Source organism: Canis aureus, chromosome 7 (assembly GCF_053574225.1).
Source record: "Canis aureus isolate CA01 chromosome 7, VMU_Caureus_v.1.0, whole genome shotgun sequence".
Classification (NCBI taxonomy): domain Eukaryota; kingdom Metazoa; phylum Chordata; class Mammalia; order Carnivora; family Canidae; genus Canis; species Canis aureus.
This window is the reverse complement of record NC_135617.1, coordinates 63,642,700-63,661,435: the sequence shown is the minus strand read 5'-3', so window position 1 is coordinate 63,661,435 and position 18,736 is coordinate 63,642,700. Positions and strand designations below refer to the sequence as shown.

General features: G+C 41.4%; 2 long non-coding RNA genes across 2 annotated transcripts in view; one reads left to right on the top strand and one right to left on the bottom strand.

Annotated features, from left to right (window-relative positions):
• The window catches only part of LOC144316894 (uncharacterized), a 155,674-nt gene that overhangs the window by 120,892 nt on the left and 16,046 nt on the right, over positions 1-18,736 (bottom strand). The window lies entirely within an intron of this gene.
• On the top strand, positions 960-5,016 carry LOC144316893 (uncharacterized). Its single transcript, XR_013382725.1, has 2 exons — positions 960-1,029; positions 4,741-5,016. It is a non-coding gene; the product is annotated as an uncharacterized LOC144316893 (long non-coding RNA).

Below are 18,736 nucleotides of genomic sequence, written 5' to 3'. Positions count from 1 at the left end.
CTGATAAATTCACACTGTAAGACCTGTAAGAACATGGAAGTATAGCTTGAGGATGTTTGGAGGTATGGGGCTGAGAACATGAGGCTGGGTAAGGGAACGTATGACATGAGAACACTTTCATGACTCAGAACCTAATATCCTGGCTAGGATATCTGGAGAGGATCCTAATCAGTTGTTTAGAGGGTTCTTTTGAAGCTTGGAAATATTGACCTATATATAGCAACAAGAAGGAAATATCAGAAAGGGAGACAGAACATGAAAGACTCCTAACTCTGGGAAATGAACTAGGGGTGGTGGAAGGGGAGGTGGGCGGGGGGTGGTGGTGGGGGTGACTGGGTGGCGGGCTCTGAGGTGGGCACTTGATGGGATGAGCACTCGGTGTTATTCTGTATGCTGACAAATTGAACACCAATAAAAAATAAGTTTATTAAAAAGAAAAGAAAGGAAATACTTGAACTGGTTCAGAATATTAAGAAAGGGAATCAAAAGGTACAGGGAGGAGGTTACAATGAATTTTTCCCCAAGATCAGAGAACCTCCCACCTAAATAAGGAGGTAGTGTCCTCTGGGCTCTTCTAAGAGACAAGGCAATAAAAGAATCCATTAGGGAGACAACATCATTGGTAAATGGTCTTTTATAATTAAAGTTTGACAGGAGATGCTGCTACGCAATTAGGTTTCTAGCATCAGTGAGGATAGGAGGATTATACACTGGTCAGGAGGCAGCATTTTACCTCCTGACTTCACATCTGATGGTAATTGCTGTAACAAACAGCAAGGTCTAAGTGGTCCTCAGGATATCTTAATCCACAGAGATCTGTGGCACTGGCTAATCCATGGCATTTTAGAGGGGAAATAGATGGGCAATAAAGGTATTTCCTCATTCATACAACTAGAAAAAGTGTTTAAGGGCTAAAAATTAAGTCTGATGTCAGTATAATGAAAGTCTATGCAATTTTCAGGTCTCAGCCATAGGTAATATTTAAGGAGAAGGAGTCTTCTTGAGCAAAGGCCTACAATATCATCAAAAGTAAGTATTTCTCTAATTCTTTAAAAGGATAGAGAGCCATTTTAGGGTTTTACACTAGCTACAGACTGAAAGTGTCAGGGAAATCCAAACATCATGATGGGCTTCATATTAGCATTAGGTTTATGAAAACCAGGAGATAGAGTCCTAGTTCACATTCATGCCGCAGTGAGGTCAGTGGTTCAGCAAGTTCATCCTGTTTTTCCACAGTTCCTTGAGTGAAGGATTTTGATAGAATAGTTTATTAACTCATTTTGGCTCATTGACCAGTAAGAGATATGAAGGTAGGGAAGACAAGGCCAAGTAGAATTCCCTGAAATTGTATCACCATCTTAAACATTTGGATATTGGGATGGGTTATCAAGAACACAGCTTCGCTGGAGGGATTAGAGTGATTAGTACCAAACACCTTGTTTGTAGGGGCAACGGTTTGTTATCACTCCATTTTTCTGATCCTTACAAAAGCCAGATAAATTTAAAATGCCTGTTACCAGCCACATCTAAGTAATATAGATCTAATCACAGCTGGTGTGCCAAATGTTTATGGGACATCAGCATAACTGACACTTGTATGTAGCTATTAATATGTAAAATGCATTTTTTCAGAAGCCTGTCAGTAAAAGATGAGCAAACTGTTGCCACAAGACAATGTCTTTTTTTTCATGCTGTTACAACAGCTGGGATGGACAGAAATCTTGACATCCTCCAGAACACTGGTCTACTGTCTTGGTAACAATGCTAACTGGACCCAGTGAACAGGAGTAGCCCCATAAAGGCAGATAAGCCCTATAAAGACATGAGATTACTACATTAGTAAGTTCTAAGGGGTATATACTCTGGAGGCAAGCTGGAATATCCTTCCTAAGGTAAAATACAACTATTTTGACCACCTACTACTAAGAAGCACAGCACTTAGATTTGAGAGATCACGTACACTATTCTTAGCTTTCCTCCCCATTTCTGTGACACAGATAGCATATGCCACACCCTTGGGAATATTGCTTTAATCCATTTCTTGGGTCCTTGAAGGTTCTAGTTTTGAAGGAGGCTGAGAGAAATAGGGTGTACATTATGTTCAGTCTAATACAATTTGGGCCAAATTAACATGCAATCCCAGTGGTGTTAGAGCTCTCAAGGGCAGATAGGCATGCTATGCATGGTCTTTGGGAAGCCCAAATAACAATTGCAGCACTGGTGCCTTGAGTTCTAAGATCATGCCATCGACAACAGAAAAGCAGTTCCTGGATCCTCTCAGAGCCTGAGAACTGACAAGATATCAAAAGACTGACTGAACTGCCAGTCAAACACTTGATCACATCCACTAAGTCTATCTTAGGATGGAAATTGGCCTTTTGAGATGGGGCCCAAACAGGTCTGGGCGGGAAGAGGTGGGGTGCATGTTGTCCTTTCTTCTCACTCCAAGGTAAGGAGAGTTGGGAGAATAGAAGGGGTCTACTCTTACAACATGGCTCAACTAGACGATTTTTATTTCAGGTTTAAAAGGTTTTTAAAATATCAATAAATGGAATGAAAAATATCTAGTTGATTTCCAAAGAGGCAGGCATGGAGAAATATTTGGTAACCTCTGAATACTTGTGTCTTTAGTCAAGATCATTTGACTCACTGGACCACAATCTCCCGTCTATTAAGCTCCTGGGGCTTATCACTACTTAAGAATTTTTATTGGTTGGTCAAATCAGAGGAGATTCTATACTATAGCAGTAGGGAGATAAAGGACAGATAGACAAGTTTTATGAAGTGGGCAGAAGTCAGTTATGTATTGTTTTGGTGGATTCTAGCCCCTCATCCACAGCAGCAATGGGATTCTCTGTCAGGGATTGTCAAAGGCTGGGCAGAAAGAATGAGAGGTGTGGAAGGGGGAATACATAGTCTCCTCTCATTGGATTGACAGTGGACATCAATCCAGTCTAGTAAGCCCACTTTGGGGCTTTCTCTCCAGAGAAATGAACAGATAATTTCTCTGGTGAGCAATTCCATGTTAGCCAGGGGCTGGAAGAGACTGGGAGACTAGATAGACCTAGTTTAAAACCTCCTCCATGAGTAATAAGAGTAGAGGAGGTTAATCTGGCAGGAATATAGTCCTAGTAAAGAGGAAAGCCGGACTTTAGAAGGTGGCCTGCGTCCATCCTGATGAGTTTTCTAGATAAAAGGCATAGATCCATTCTTGCAGTGTTCTACCTTCCCCATCAGTAAGGGTCAACTGTTGAGCAATATTTCCCTGGTTCCTAACAAACTAGCTTCTAGCTGAGGTTCGTCCAGGAGGCAGCACTGGGGTAAGGGAGGAAAGCCGGAAAGCAGCCAGTGCCTTTCTTTACCTCTTATCTGTTTTGGGTGGCATCTGCCCACTTCCCATCTCTGGTTCTAGTTCCCACTGGAATTGTGCCCCTTGGGCTCTGGTAATACCACCTCTACCCATTGCCCCTCCTGCCACAGAGATGGTAGAGACTTCCTCTGCTACTAAACTGAGGGGCCTCAAATTTCCCATTTGGCTTTTCAGCCCTTATAACAGCTTTACTATGATGAACTAAATAGGATTCCTCATTATCACCTTGTGAATCAGGTATAGTCTTTGGTATGTTTTCTTGGCTGGACTCTGATGGATATGAAGTACAGGGTCAGAGTACACAGCATGTTTTGAGACAAACCAGTAGGTTGTTGGACACTGTCCAAGCCAGTCTATAGCTCCTGCACTTTGTACATTCTTGAATCTTTTTGGAAGATCATGGTATTATTTGTGGTTTAGTCTCAGACTCCAACTCATGGGCTTTGATTAATATGATTTTTTGGATGTAAGCCTTGGTAACTCTTTGGTCCTAACTCTGATCTTTGGCTACCAGAATCAGGCTTGGTTATGCATACTCAGACCAGGCCTTGCCCTGTCCACTTGTATATTATGTTCTATTCATTCCAGTGATTTCTCAAATCTCAGCATGCTGATAGTATGTATCTAGTGTACATCACTGTAGATCCTATAATACTTGATACATACTTGGTATGCTGATAGCTAAGCTCAAATGCACCCTAGACTGATCTGCGTGTTGCCTAGGGAGAATGCTTTTCACAATTCTACTCACCTAGAGACTGGAGACCAGCCCACGAAGTCTGAAAATAGGCAACTATTGGCTTCCCAAATGTGTGTGTGTGTGTGTGGGGGGGGGGGGGGACGTAAACCTAGAGGCAGGCCTTAATTGAAAACATTGGAAATGCCAGCCTTGGAGACTCTTTCATCCATCTGCTGGGTCCGAGGAGAGAAGGTGGCAACCCTCATCCAAGAAACCGAGAATAAGGAAAGGTCTATGGGGGTGGGGGGCATCAGGTTTATTGTTTGATCTTTGGATCTGTCAAAAGACCAATTTTCTAGGGCTTTGAAAAAACTAAGGCCCATCTTCCAACGGAAAGTCCCACCTTCCCAAAGATCTCAAATTCTTGAGGGACAGGAATTTACTCACTATTTAAAGTACAGAGAAAAAGTCCTTGGAATTTGGTGGCTTAAGATAGCCATTTCCTCTGAAGTGGTTAATCTAGGATATAGGAGCTCAGTATATAAGGACATCTCCCCAAGGATCTTGAAAGCACAAATGCAAGTCCACACATGTAGTATATAAGAGGTTAGGTTTCAGAAAAGGAAAGGTTAGGGGAAAAGCCTTACTCAAATATTATGTATCAGTGAGAATTTCCCAAAATTTCATTCAGGGACAGGACTATTTAACTACTGAAGTCAGAAGTTGATGGTATCTAGCCATCTGCAAAGATGTGATACCAGAGCCTAGATCCTCCATAGAAGACTTTGTCCACGGAACCACATGATTCAAAGGCAAGTATAAGAAGCTATTTGTCTCCCACCCAGACTTCCACCCAGCATTCAGACAAACAAATGCATAGCCAAGTGAACTACTTCCCCAGGACATCTGCTTCACGGATTCCAAAGATCTTGGACATCTGGTTAATAAAATATGTAATGGAACCTCATCTTACTACAGCTTCTATGTTAGTCTTTTCTCCATTTACAGGGCAAGTTGAGGAGTCTGGACTCAATCCATTCTAACAATCCCTTCCATCCAACTGATTTTGGTGGTGCCTACCCCACTGCATGGGGAAATATTTTGTCATCTGTGAAATCTCCCTCGGAAGGCCACTTGAAACTGTCCAAGTCATCACAGCATTTTAGGTTCACTGACTAATCATTCTTAAACAAGCATGGCTTTCTTTAAGAAGTCTCAAGATCAGTGTAAGAAGAAAACACAGGTTAGGATCCTCTAGGACCTTTTAATATTCATATACAAAGATTTAGAGAGCTAAATGTTAGCTTAGTGGCAGCAAGATAAGTTGTGATATTAGAAACATGCCAGGACCATGGAATTTATGCTAAATCCCTGGTTTTGTTCTCTTTAAAGTCTAAGTATGTTCATAAAAGACACTCAAAGTTAGAAGTTACATACTACTTTCATTATGCAGTTAGAAAATACGAGTGGCAATTATAAGATCAGTATAATTGATGGATCTATTCTGATTTTCAAGCGAGTATTTTTCTATAGCTTATACTGGACCATATCCCACCTAGTGGCTGTATTACGGTTTGTTCAAGAAAGGCATAGTTAAGTATTTAGTATCTTAGCATTTTTCCAAGCTATATATACACATTTTAAGAATAGATTTCTCCAGTGTTTGTTATGTTCAGACTCAACTTCTAAGAGGTAAAGTTATTATGCTAATAATGAGAACAACCCTGATAGTCGACTCTGCCCAACTGCCTCTCAGAAACATCCTATCAGCTTGGACCTATCCCACCAGCACGAAGTATAAGCACACAAGTTGGATAGCCATAGCTCACTTCAGGTTTTACATTCATTCTCATGCAGCTGAGGATGTCTGTTTACTGGTTGTACTTGGTGGTAAGTGGTCCCTGGCCCATTAAGGTTTTTATAATCGAGATAATTGACATAGCATAAATTTGCCCTTTTAAACTATACGATTCAGTTTAGTATATTCACAGGATTGTTACCTACAACCTCTAATTCTAGGATATTTTGACATATCTTTAATTGATCTTTGATCAAGTTCACCAACTTCTGTTCAGAGTTGTTCAACAGCAAATTTGAAGTGTTCCCACCCCACCCCCCCACCCCTGCTATCACTATACTTTAAGAATTACTATTTGGGTCTTTTAGAAAATCTATTTGTATTTTCTATTTGAGTCCTCTCTATGATGAGTCCTATATTTAATAGCTGATTTAAAGTCCAATATGTTCAATATCTGGGTTTCCCCAGGACAGTTTCTGTTGACTGCATTTTTCTTGTGGTTGCTTGGATTTTATGTTTCAACTTTGTTGAAAAATCAGGCAATTTTCAGGCAATCAGTGACAACTCTGAAGATAAGATTCTCCCCAGGGTTATTGTTATTTGCTTAATTAGTATCTTTATTAAGATCAGTATTCTTTGTCATGTGACCACTGAAGTCTATCCAGTTAGCTAAGTGATTAACTATTGATTGCACAATTTTCCTTAAATACCTGCGACCAAGAGTCTAATTTTTACTAAGAAGCTCTGTGCATATGTTAGGACATGCCTTCAGAACTCAGCCAGGCAGTTGAAAACGGCCTTAGCCTTCATTTCCTACTTATGCAGAGCTTCAACGTCAGGGAGAAAAGGCTCTTCAAGTCTCACAGGTATTTACTGGCATGTGCGCAGCCATATGTATGTGACCTTCTTGTATTCCTAGGAACATATTGGAGCTTTCCAAAGCCCCTCTAGGCATATAATTTCTGGCTTTTCCTCTTAAGCTTTCTGGTTAGGTTAGCTTATCATTTCCCCCAACTATTATCCACCATCTCAGGTAACTGAGATGTTTAACTATTAACCTCTGATTGTTTGATAAATTCCTCTAGGAAAAAGCTTTTTATTCTAGGTAACCATGGAGTCAGGTCAAATACAGACAGGATTATAAATGGGGTCTTCCACTGAACCACCACACAGGACAGATAGTGATAATTCAGACATCAAGCTTTGAAAGAGTTCTAATCCTATTCTGTTCTCTCGTGACTGTCAGTCTGCTGATTTTCAAGTTTACTACAGAGCTGGGGTTAAGAAGGGTGGTGGAAAGGAATAGGACATTTTAAGATAAAGTTTGCCATTATATTTTTTTTCTTGAATTGCAAGATTTCCAGGTTCTGAAGTCATTTGACAAGTTTTTCCCATTGTTCTTATTTATGGAAGATAGTGCTATTGTTTTTATGGAGGGCTTTACTCTGTCATTGTCATGGATGTCACTTGTCTGATTTTTAGATAACTAAAGATAAAATATTGTCCCTTTGTAGCCTTGTGTCCAGAGTGGAAAACCAAATATGATTTGGGAACAGATATCATCTGATACAATGTTTTCTGGGTTCTTACAGTGAAGTGGGAGCCATGACTAGGTCTGGTACAACTGTGGAAAAAGTGATATGCACCAGTGCTACTAAGTCTGATCCACACACCAATGCCATTATACAAACTCTAGTATCAGTCCATGATGAATTAATAAGCTTATGTCAGACTAGGATATGCATTTTCCACCAGAGAAGTCTTGCTGCAGAAATACCCCAGCTGAACTAAACTGTGTTTGTTGTAGTTTACTTATATTTTGATATAAGCTTTTTGTCACTGACAACAGTGTGTTGTCCAACCTCTTCAGTAGCACTAACATTTACTACTTTAGGTTTGGCCATAAAATCTGAGGAACTTTCTTCCATACCTGTGGAATATACACATTCCAGATAGGAATCACAGCTATCACAGGAGAGCTGAGACAGAAGGAACATGGGTTCCTAAGTAATTTCTCAGATGGGCCACTCAACCCTCAATATAAAGGAGTCAAACATTTGTGTTAAGCCATGATGATTTTGGGAATATTTGTAACCAAAGCATACCCTGTCTCACTACACCACAGCATATTTACTGTACAAATTCCCTGCCATCCTTAGATCAATTTTCTATTTTTTTGTTAAAGTTCAGAAAACACCTTTCACATTTATAAGCATACCTGTTTCATTTTAATTTCTCTGGTCTGTTTTTATGTATCACTCTGAAGTTTTAGAGTATAAAACAAGACCTGCTAAACATTCTCAATTATTCTATTGTAACTATCACTAATTGAATAATCCTTGTATTGTCCATTGATTTGTGATGTCTGACATCGGGAATTAATTTATATCACAAAAGGTGGTTTTTGGTCTGTTCTGTTCTATTGATATTTTTATTTTGAGGTTGAAACCACTATAAAAGTAGTTACCAGGATAGGGCTTGTCCTTTTGACTTAAATAAGGATAGCCAACAATGTTTAATTAGTCCATAAAATTCCAATGGGATCTTTAGGTTCATCACTAGTCTTTCTGGAGTTTTAGATACTTTTAATACCATTTGAAGATAAAGGCTCAATTCAGAATGAATACATTATCTACGAAGATGTTGTAGATATGAGGCTCAGATTAAGAAACTTAAAGTTCACATACTAAAAAGCAAGGAAGGGAGTTAAACCTGGCCCTGACTTCAGAACATTCACTTGTTTCAATAAAGCATGCTACTTGTCAGCTAGTTTAAAGTCTTCCTTTAGAGAAAAGGCAGACTTCAGTGGAACTGACCCAATGAACTTCCCTCCTCGAGTGAGTCTAGCAGGCTTGTAGCATCTACCAAAATTTAATAGGATTCCAGACTGCTACGTTCATTTCCCAAGATGCTATAATGAGAAGTCCTCTTACCATCTTTCAGAGAAAAGATCCCTCTTAACTAGAGAATAGGGTTTTAGCAATCTTAGGCCTACATTTGAGCTGCCACTTATCCAAAACCCCAATCTTATTTCAGTAGCCTCTAAGAAATTAGACAGGGACAAAACCATCTGCTAGAGTTCTAGGGTTCCTCATCTCTTTAACACCATTAGCCAGGGAAACTTGACCAGCACCTTGGTATGAATGGGGTATTCTTCTAGGACTCCTGAGCCAATTCAAGAATATTGAATTCTGAAATATCATCTGTATTTCAATGCCAATAGGAAACTTCCTCGGAAGCAATTGGACTGGCCATTAGGGGCCTGTCAGCCAGAGGACAGTACCTGCAGGGGGACTGGCTTACCCAAGGCCCTAAGTGAGCAAGTTGTGTGTTTTTAATCCTCATCCACATGTGCACAATATAAGCTCATTATGCTTTGAGACCTTCATACCATTTACCAATTCTCCCACAGCATAAGCATGACAGACACAAGTTGACAGGGCTGGCAGAAGGCTAGCTACAGCATCTATTCACACCTTGGGAATTCTGGTGGGAGTTATTGAATACTAAGGTTTGAAATCACTGACTCCCACTTCTTGATATTCCCCAGGATGCTGAGATTGCTGGGAAAAGCATGGCAAAGTAACAAGAAATGTGGTATACAGGCTCTTGTAACAATTATATCTGTGCAGCTCAAACCAGATTTCCATCCTTATTGACAATATTGGCAAAACTCCAGGACGCATTTTGCTAGAGGCTAAGGAAATAAGACTGAAGCCACCACCAGCATGCCTTCTCTAGCACCTAGGCATATAGATTCTAACCTTATGAATCTCTGCTGGCTTTTAGGGATGGCATCCTTGTCTAGCAGATGTGACTAGGGATAATATTTTGAATATTGGCAAGTTTTCTGAAGAATCCTGGAAGTCTGCCTAATGGTGTTTTTATACTTTTGGTCTCAGATACATTTTATAGAGGTAGCTCTCTATAAGAGGTCAGCTCACTTAAGGCTGGTCTAGAATGGTCTCAACTGGGAAGACAGGACATATTGGTCTCCAGTTGGCTCACTACAGCCCAGGCTCATGCTCATGAGAGTAGCAGTGAAGGAGGGATGAAAATGCACATCTCATTGAAGACTAAACTTGAACTGGCAGTTTCTGCCACATTCTATTTTCCAAAGCAAGTTAAACTCAATGCAGATTCTAAGAACAAGGAATAAAACCTCTTGATTGGAAGAAGAGCAAAGTCACATTGTGAAGGGTATGGATAGAGAGTTATGCAGAATTTGGATTTTTAATTGTCAGTTAACCAGGAGCTGAATTCCTAATGAGAAACTATTATTGACTCAGCACCACTATAAATGGAACAGCCAGATATTGCACTTCCAAATGCAATGCAATAGGAAGTACAGGTCGCCTATAGAGTCTTCTCATCAAAGGATATCTGAAACTTGCAGCATCAGCTACCAGTTTACAATAAATACAGGGAAAAGAGGAACAAGTCAAATACTGGGGCGGGGGCGGGGGGAACCCAACAAGTCTAGAACATAGGGCATTTTAAAAGACAAGTTTCTCTAAAGCATTCAGGACACTGGTCGGAAGGGTACCATTACAAGAGTCTTAAGCAGCCTGAACACTAGCACACATTGGATGTATGCCCTCTGATTCTCTTGGAGTCACCTCTCTTCCAGGCACTGACCAACACTATGCTGGCCTATACCTTGCACTGCTTATCTGCATGCCTAGACTTCTGGTTCCAAGTGCTTCTGGGTGCAGATGAAAGGCCACAATGCATGACAGATTGGGATTTACCTCCAGCAGCCAAATGGATTAGCTAACCATCTGAAGAGTGATAGAGTTTAACTCAGGTAGATTTTGATGAATGAGGGATAAAAGGTAGAACAAACCCACAGAGGAATCTTCCTCTCCTCCCCCCTCCCCCATATATACGGTCTATGATTCAGACCCAGAAACCAGTTGTGGTCTTTGTGAAGCAGTAGCAACACATAAGCTTATGTGTATTTTTCTGTTGTTCCTTCTTTACATCCCTTCCCCCCGCCCCATTGCTGCTTGGGAGTTGCACCTCCTGAGTAAACATTACCAGTCAATATTTGCCTCAGTTCTATTTTCGAGAACTCAAGTAAAAGCAATGATCAAAGGCAGTGATAGATTTGTTTGGAGCCTGATTTGAATGAGACAGCTGTAGGACATTTGATGCAAGTAGTGCAGTTTAACTATTAAGGGATTGTTGATCTTGTAGGACAGGGGTTACCAAAGGAAAAAAAAATCTTTTTAGTATTTGTGGGTAGAGGATAGGATGCCACGTATTTGCTTTGAAAGAATTTCAGCAAGGCAAACTAAGGTAAAAACACTTTGGGATAAGTGAAACAAAAAAATGTAGTTGCTAAAGCTAAATGGGTACATGATTCATCACACCATTTCCTACATATAAAGTTTCTATTAAAAAAAAATCGAGGAGGGGCAAGATGGCGGAAGAGTAGGGTCCCCCAGTCACCTGTCCCTACCAAGTTACCTAGATAACCTTCAAATCATCCTGAAAATCTACGAATTCAGCCTGAGATTTAAAGAGGACAGCTAGAACGCTACAGTGAGAAGAGTTTGCGCTTCTATCAAGGTAGGAAGACGGGGGGGGGGGGGGGGGAAATAAAGAAACAAAAGGCCTCCAAGGGGGAGGGGCCCCACAAGGAGCCGGGCTAAGGCCCGGGCGAGTGTCCCCAGGACAGGAGAGCCCCGTCCCGGAGAAGCAGGAGCTGCACCAACCTTCCCGGGCGGAAAGGGGCTCGCAGGGAGTTGGAGCAGGACCCAGGAGGGCGGGGATGCCCTTGGGCTCCGGGGACACTAACAGGGACCTGCGCCCCGGGGGAGTGCCCCGAGCTCCCTAAGGGCTGCAGCGCACGGCGGGACCCGGAGCAGCTCGGGGGGCCCCGGGGGCGGCTCCACAGAGGGGGCTGCGCGGGGGGAGCAGCTCGGGGGGCTCGGGGGCGGCTCCGCGGAGGGGGCTGCGGGGCGGGAGCAGCTCGGAGGGGCTCGGGCGGCGGCTCCACAGAGGGGGCTGCGGCACCGGGAGCACGAATCCAACAGCACAGGCCCCGGAGCACAGGGCGCTGGGACACAGCCCAGGATCCGGCCTCCCCCCGGGACAGGCAGAGGCCGGGAGGGCCCAGGACCACAAGGACGCTCCTGCCCGGAGCCTTCAGGCCCTGCAGATGGAGGGCTCCGTAGTTACTGCGGGAGCTGACTCTAGGGCTCCAGAGCTGGCTGCCACCACTGCGGTTGTTCCTCCTGCGGCCTCACGGGGTAAACAAACCCCACTGAGCCCTGCACCAGGCAGGGGGCAGAGCAGCTCCCCCAAGTGCTCACACCTGAAAATCAGCACAACAGGCCCCGCCCCCAGAAGACCAGCTAGACGGACAAGTTCCAGGGGAAGTCAAGGGACTTAAAGTATACAGAAACAGAAGATACTCCCGTGTTTGTTTGTTTGTTTTTGCTTTTTAATTTCTGTTTGCTTCCCCCACCCTTTTTCCTTCTCTTTTTTCCTCTTTTCTTTCCTTCTATCTCTCCTTTTTCTCCTTTTCCCAATCCAACTTGTTTTTGGCCACTCTGCACTGAACAAAATGACTAAAAGGAAAATCTCACCTCAAAAGAGAATCAAAAACAATCCTCTCTCCCACAGAGTTACAAAATCTGGATTACAATTCAATGTCAGAAAGCCAATTTAGAAGCACTATTATACAGCTACTGGTGGCTCTAGAAAAAAGCATAAAAGGACTCGAGACTTCATGACTGCAGAATTTAGATCTAATCAGGCAGAAATTAAAAATCAATTGAATGAGATGCAATCCAAACTAGAAGTCCTAACAACGAGGGTTAACGAGGTGGAAGAACGAGTGAGTGACATAGAAGTTGATGGCAAAGAGGGAAACTGAGGAAAAAAAGACAAACAATTAAAATACCATGAAGATAGATTAGGGAAATAAACGACAGCCTGAGGAAGAAAAACCTATGTTTAATTGGGGTTCCCGAGGGCGCCGAAAGGGACAGAGGGCCAGAATATGTATTTGAACAAATTCTAGCTGAAAACTTTCCTAATCTGGGAAGGGAAACAGGCATTCAGATCCAGGAAATAGATCTCCCCCCCTAAAATCAATAAAAACCGTTCAACCCCTCAACATTTAATAGTGAAGCTTGCAAATTCCAAAGATAAAGAGAAGATCCTTAAAGCAGCAAGAGACAAGAAATCTCTGACTTTAATGGGGAGAAGTATTAGGGTAACAGCAGACCTCTCCACAGAGACCTGGCAGGCCAGAAAGGGCTGGCAGGATATATTCAGGGTCCTAAATGAGAAGAACATGCAACCAAGAATACTTTATCCAGCAAGGCTCTCATTCAAAATGGAGATATAAAGAGCTTCCAAGACAGGCAGGAACTAAAAGAATATGTGACCTCCAAACCAGCTCTGCAAGAAATTTTAAGGGGGACTCTTAAAATTCCCTTTTAAGAAGTTCAGTGGAACAATCCACAAAAACAAGGACTGAATAGATATCATGATGACACTAAACTCATACCTTTCAATAGTAACTCTGAATGGGCTTAATGACCCCATCAAAAGGTGCAGGGTTTCAGACTGGATAAAAAAGCAGGACCCATCTATTTGCTGTCTACAAGAGACTCATTTTAGACAGAAGGACACCTACAGCCTGAAAATAAGAGGTTGGAGAACCATTTACCATTCAAATGGTCCGCAAAAGAAAGCAGGGGTAGCCATCCTTATATCAGATAAGCTAAAATTTACCCCGAAGACTGTAGTGAGAGATGAAGAGGGACACTGTATCATACTTAAAGGATATATCCAACAAGAGGACTTAACAATCCTCAATATATATGCCCCGAATGTGGGAACTGCCAAATATATAAATTAATAACCATAGTGAAGAAATACTTAGATAATAATACACTTATACTTGGTGACTTCAATGTAGCTCTTTCTATACTCGAAAGGTCTTCTAAGCACAACATCTCCAAAGAAATGAGAGCTTTAAATGAAACACTGGACTAGATGGATTTCACAGATATCTACAGAACTTTACATCTAAACTCAACTGAATACACATTCTTCTCAAGTGCACATGGAACTTTCTCCAGAATAGACCACATACTGGGTCACAAATCAGGTCTGAACTGATACCAAAAGATTGGGATCGTCCCCTGCATATTCTCAGACCATAATGCCTTGAAATTAGAACTAAATCACAACAAGAAGTTTGGAAGGACCTCAAACATGTGGAGGTTAAGGACCATCCTGCTAAAAGATGAAAGGGTCAACCAGGAAATTAAGGAAGAATTAAAAAGATTCATGGAAACTAATGAGAATGAAGATACAACCGTTCAAAATCTTTGGGATGCAGCAAAAGCAGTCCTAAGGGGGAAATACACTACAATACAAGCATCTATTCAAAAACTGGAAAGAACTCAAATACAAAAGCTAACCTTACACATAAAGGAGCTAGAGAAAAAACAGCAAATAGATCCTACACCCAGCTGAAGAGAGTTAAAGATTCGAGCAGAACTCAACGAAATCGAGACCAGAAGAACTGTGGAACAGATCAACAAAACCAGGAGTTGGTTCTTTGAAAGAATCAAAAGATAGATAAACCATTAGCCAAGCCTTATTAAAAAGAAGAGAGAGAAGACTCAAATTAATAAAATCATGAATGAGAAAGGAGAGATCACTACCAACACCAAGGAAATACAAACGATTTTAAAAACATTATGAACAGCTATACACCAATAAATTAGGCAATCTAGAAGAAATGGACACATTCCTGGAAAGCCACAAACTACCAAAACTGGAACAGGAAGAAATAGAAAACCTGAACAAGCCAAAAACCAGGGAGGAAATTGAAGCAGTCATGAAAAACCTCCCAAGACACAAAAGTCCAGGGCCAGATGGCTTCCCAGGGGAATTCTATGAAACGTTTAAAGAAGAAACCATACCTATTCTACTAAAGCTGTTTGGAAAGAGAGATGAAGTACTTCCAAATTCGTTCTATGAGGCCAGCATCACCTTAATTCCAAAACCAGACAAAGACCCCACCAAAAAGGAGAATTACAGACCAATATCCCTGATGAACATGGATGCAAAAATTCTACTAGCCGATAGGATCCAAGAATACATTAAGAAAATTATTCACCATGACCAAGTAGGATTTATCCCCGGGACACAAGGCTGGTTCAACACTCGTAAAACAATCAATGTGATTCATCATATCAGCAGGAGAAAAACCAAGAACCATATGATCCTCTCATTGGATGCAGAGGAAGCATTTGACAAAATACAGCATCCATTCCTGATCAAAACTCTTCAGAGTGTAGGGATAGAGGGAACATTCCTCAACATCTTAAAAGCCATCTATGAAAAGCCCACAGCAAATATCATTCTCAATGGGGAAGCACTGGGAGCCTTTCCCCTAAGATCAGGAACAAGACAGGGATGTCCACTCTCACCACTGCTGTTCAACATAGTACTGGAAGTCCTAGCCTCAGCAATCAGACAACAAAAAGACATTAAAGGCATTCAAATTGGCAAAGAAGAAGTCAAACTCTCCCTCTTCGCCGATGACATGATACTCTACATAGAAAACCCAAAAGCCTCCACCCCAAGATTGCTAGAACTCATACAGCAATTTGGTAGCATGGCAGGATACAAAAAAAAAAAAAAAAAAAAATCAATGCCCAGAAATCAGTGGCATTTCTATACATTAACAATGAGACTGAAGAAAGAAATTGAGTCAATCCCATTTACAATTGCACCCAAAAGCATAAGATACCTAGGAATAAACCTAACCAAAGAGGTAAAGGATCTATACCCTCAAAACTATAGAACACTTCTGAAAGAAATTGAGGAAGACACAAAGAGATGGAAAAATATTCCATGCTCGTGGATTGGCGGAATTAATATTGTGAAAATGTCAATGTTACCCAGAGCACTTTACACGTTTAATGCAATCCCTATCAAAATACCATGGACTTTCTTCAGAGTTAGAACAAATTATTTTAAGATTTGTGTGGAATCAGAAAAGACCCCGAATAGCCAGGGGAATTTTAAAAAAGAAAACCATATCTGGGGGCATCACAATGCCAGGTTTCAGGTTGTACTCCAAAGCTGTGGTCATCAAGACAGTGTGGTACTGGCACAAAACCAGACACATAGATCAATGGAACAGAATAGAGAACCCAGAAGTGGACCCTGAACTTTATGGGCAACTAATATTCGATAAAGGAGGAAAGACTATCCATTGGAAGAAAGACAGTCTCTTCAATAAATGGCGCTGGGAAAATTGGACATCCACATGCAGAAGAATGAAACTAGACCACTCTCTTTCACCATACACAAAGATAAACTCAAAATGGATGAAAGATCTAAATGTGAGACAAGATTCCATCAAAATCCTAGAGAACACAGGCGACACCCTTTTTGAACTCAGCCACAGTAACTTCTTGCAAGATACATCCACGAAGGCAAAAGAAACAAAAGCAAAAATGAACTATTGGGACTTCATCAAGATAAGCAGCTTTTATCACAGCAAAGGATACAGTCAACAAAACTAAAGGATAACCTACAGAATGGGAGAAGATATTTGCAAATGACGTATCAGATAAAGGGCTAGTTTCCAAGATCTATAAAGAACTTACTAAACTCAACACCAAAGAAACAAACAATCCAATCATGAAATGGGCAAAAGACATGAAGAGAAATCTCACAGAGGAAGACATAGACATGACCAACACGCACATGAGAAAATGCTCTGCATCACTTGCCATCAGGGAAATACAAATCAAAACCACAATGAGATACCACCTCACACCAGTGAGAATGGGGAAAATTAACAAGGCAGGAAACCACAAATGTTGGAGAGGATGTGGAGAAAAGGGAACCCTCTTGCACTGTTGGTGGGAATGTGAACTGGTGCAGCCACTGTGGAAAACTGTGTGGAGGTTCCTCAAAGAGTTAAAAATAGACCTGCCCTACGACCCAGCAATTGCACTGTTGGGGATTTACCCCAAAGATACAGATGCAATGAAACGCCGGGACACCTGCACCCCGATGTTTCTAGCAGCAATGGCCACAATAGCCAAACTGTGGAAGGAGCCTCGGTGTCCATCGAAAGATGAATGGATAAAAAAGATGTATACAATGGAATATTACTCAGCCATTAGAAACGACAAATACCCACCATTTGCTTTGATGTGGATGGAACTGGAGGGTATTATGCTGTGTGAAGTAAGTCCATTGGAGAAGGACAAACATTATATGTTCTCATTCATTTGGGGAATATAAATAGTGAAAGGGAATAGAAGGGAAGGGAGAAGAAATGTGTGGGAAATATCAGAAAGGGAGACAGAACATAAAGACTCCTAACTCTAGGAAACAAACTAGGGGTGGTGAAAGGGGAGGAGGGCGGGGGGTGGGGGTGAGTGGGTGATGGGCACTGAGGGGGGCACTTGATGGGATGAGCACTGGGTGTTATTCTGTATGTTGGTAAATTGAACACCAATAAAAAATTAATTTATTAAAAAAAATCAAGTTCATTTCTTTAAGAACTGTTTTCCACCATTTACTTCATCCAATATTTAAGTCCTGGGAGTTTCTGATTCTTGTTCTGTGGATGATTTCTCTGGAACCTCTTGGATGGATTTTTAAATGTTTTTGTTATTACACCTAGTTATAGAGGTTCTTTCTACGTTCTATGAGCACTTACAAAGTGAAATTGTATCAAGTTTTTCTATTTCAGTGTTTTCTTTTGAAGTGGTCTACTTTTTTTCTATCCTCTATATTTCCTTGTTTTCTATGTATCTGTCCCTCCTGGGAGAGTTCTTCAATCTGATCTTTGACTCACTAGTTTTTTCCTTCAGCCATATCTTCCCATTATGTTCTAGGACTTTCTTATATCTGATTCTTTGTTTCCATTTAATGAAAAAGTCTTTATCTTAGATATATTTGTTATATTTAATGTTTACAGTCTGGATGTTCTAGTATTTATGCTTCTAACAGTCCATGTTCAATTTTTCTTTTGAACTAGTTGAACTCCAGGGTCTTGTTCTGGCCTGTGAAATATGCAATTCCCTCAGGGGGATAGGATTTACCCAGGAATTCCATAGAAAGTGGAGATCACAAGGCAAGATTCTGGTTTGTTTCAGCACTGGTAAGTTCAAGCAAGAAGAGGCCTAGGATGTTCTGTAGTTTCTAGGACAAAACTTTAGAGTTTCCCCTCCCTGAAGCGGCAATGGACAGAAGGAGGCTCCCCAGTCTAAGATTCACTAGCTTCACAAGGGAACAGATGAAGGACCGGATGGCCAAAATTGAAATCAGGTAGGGACTGACTATTGACCCGTCAGCTATCAGGGCCTCCATGCTAACCTGATTTTGCCCAGTGAACATCTGTATCAGCATATGGAGTTGCTACAGATTTCTGCTAGGCAACAGTCAGCGATTATCTCAAAGCAATCTTGTGGAAGAGGCCAAGAGCAGAAATGAGGCACTGTTCTCTAATACAGCTTTGCCAGCTGCCCTTTGTCTCAGGTCACAGCTGTTATTTTATGGACATGGTATGTGTCAGCTTACTCAGGTAGTTCCAGTTTATGCCTGTTGCCCTAGTGCAATTAGTAGTAACCATTGTCCAAATAGGACAATTGAACAATTATACAGGCATTGTGGCAACCATGGAGATGCACCACTCAGATGTCCTTGAGAGAATCCACCCAATTTATAGTCTTGAGCCTCTTTGGGATCTTCTGTACAATCAGAAATAAGCACTCTCTTCTCCCAGGTATTTCCCAGCCAGTGATGGGTAGGGCAGGGCATATCAGAACCAGGCTAGTTCTCTCAACATAGGACCCTTCTATGGGCAGTCTTTGTACCAAGAGGTCTG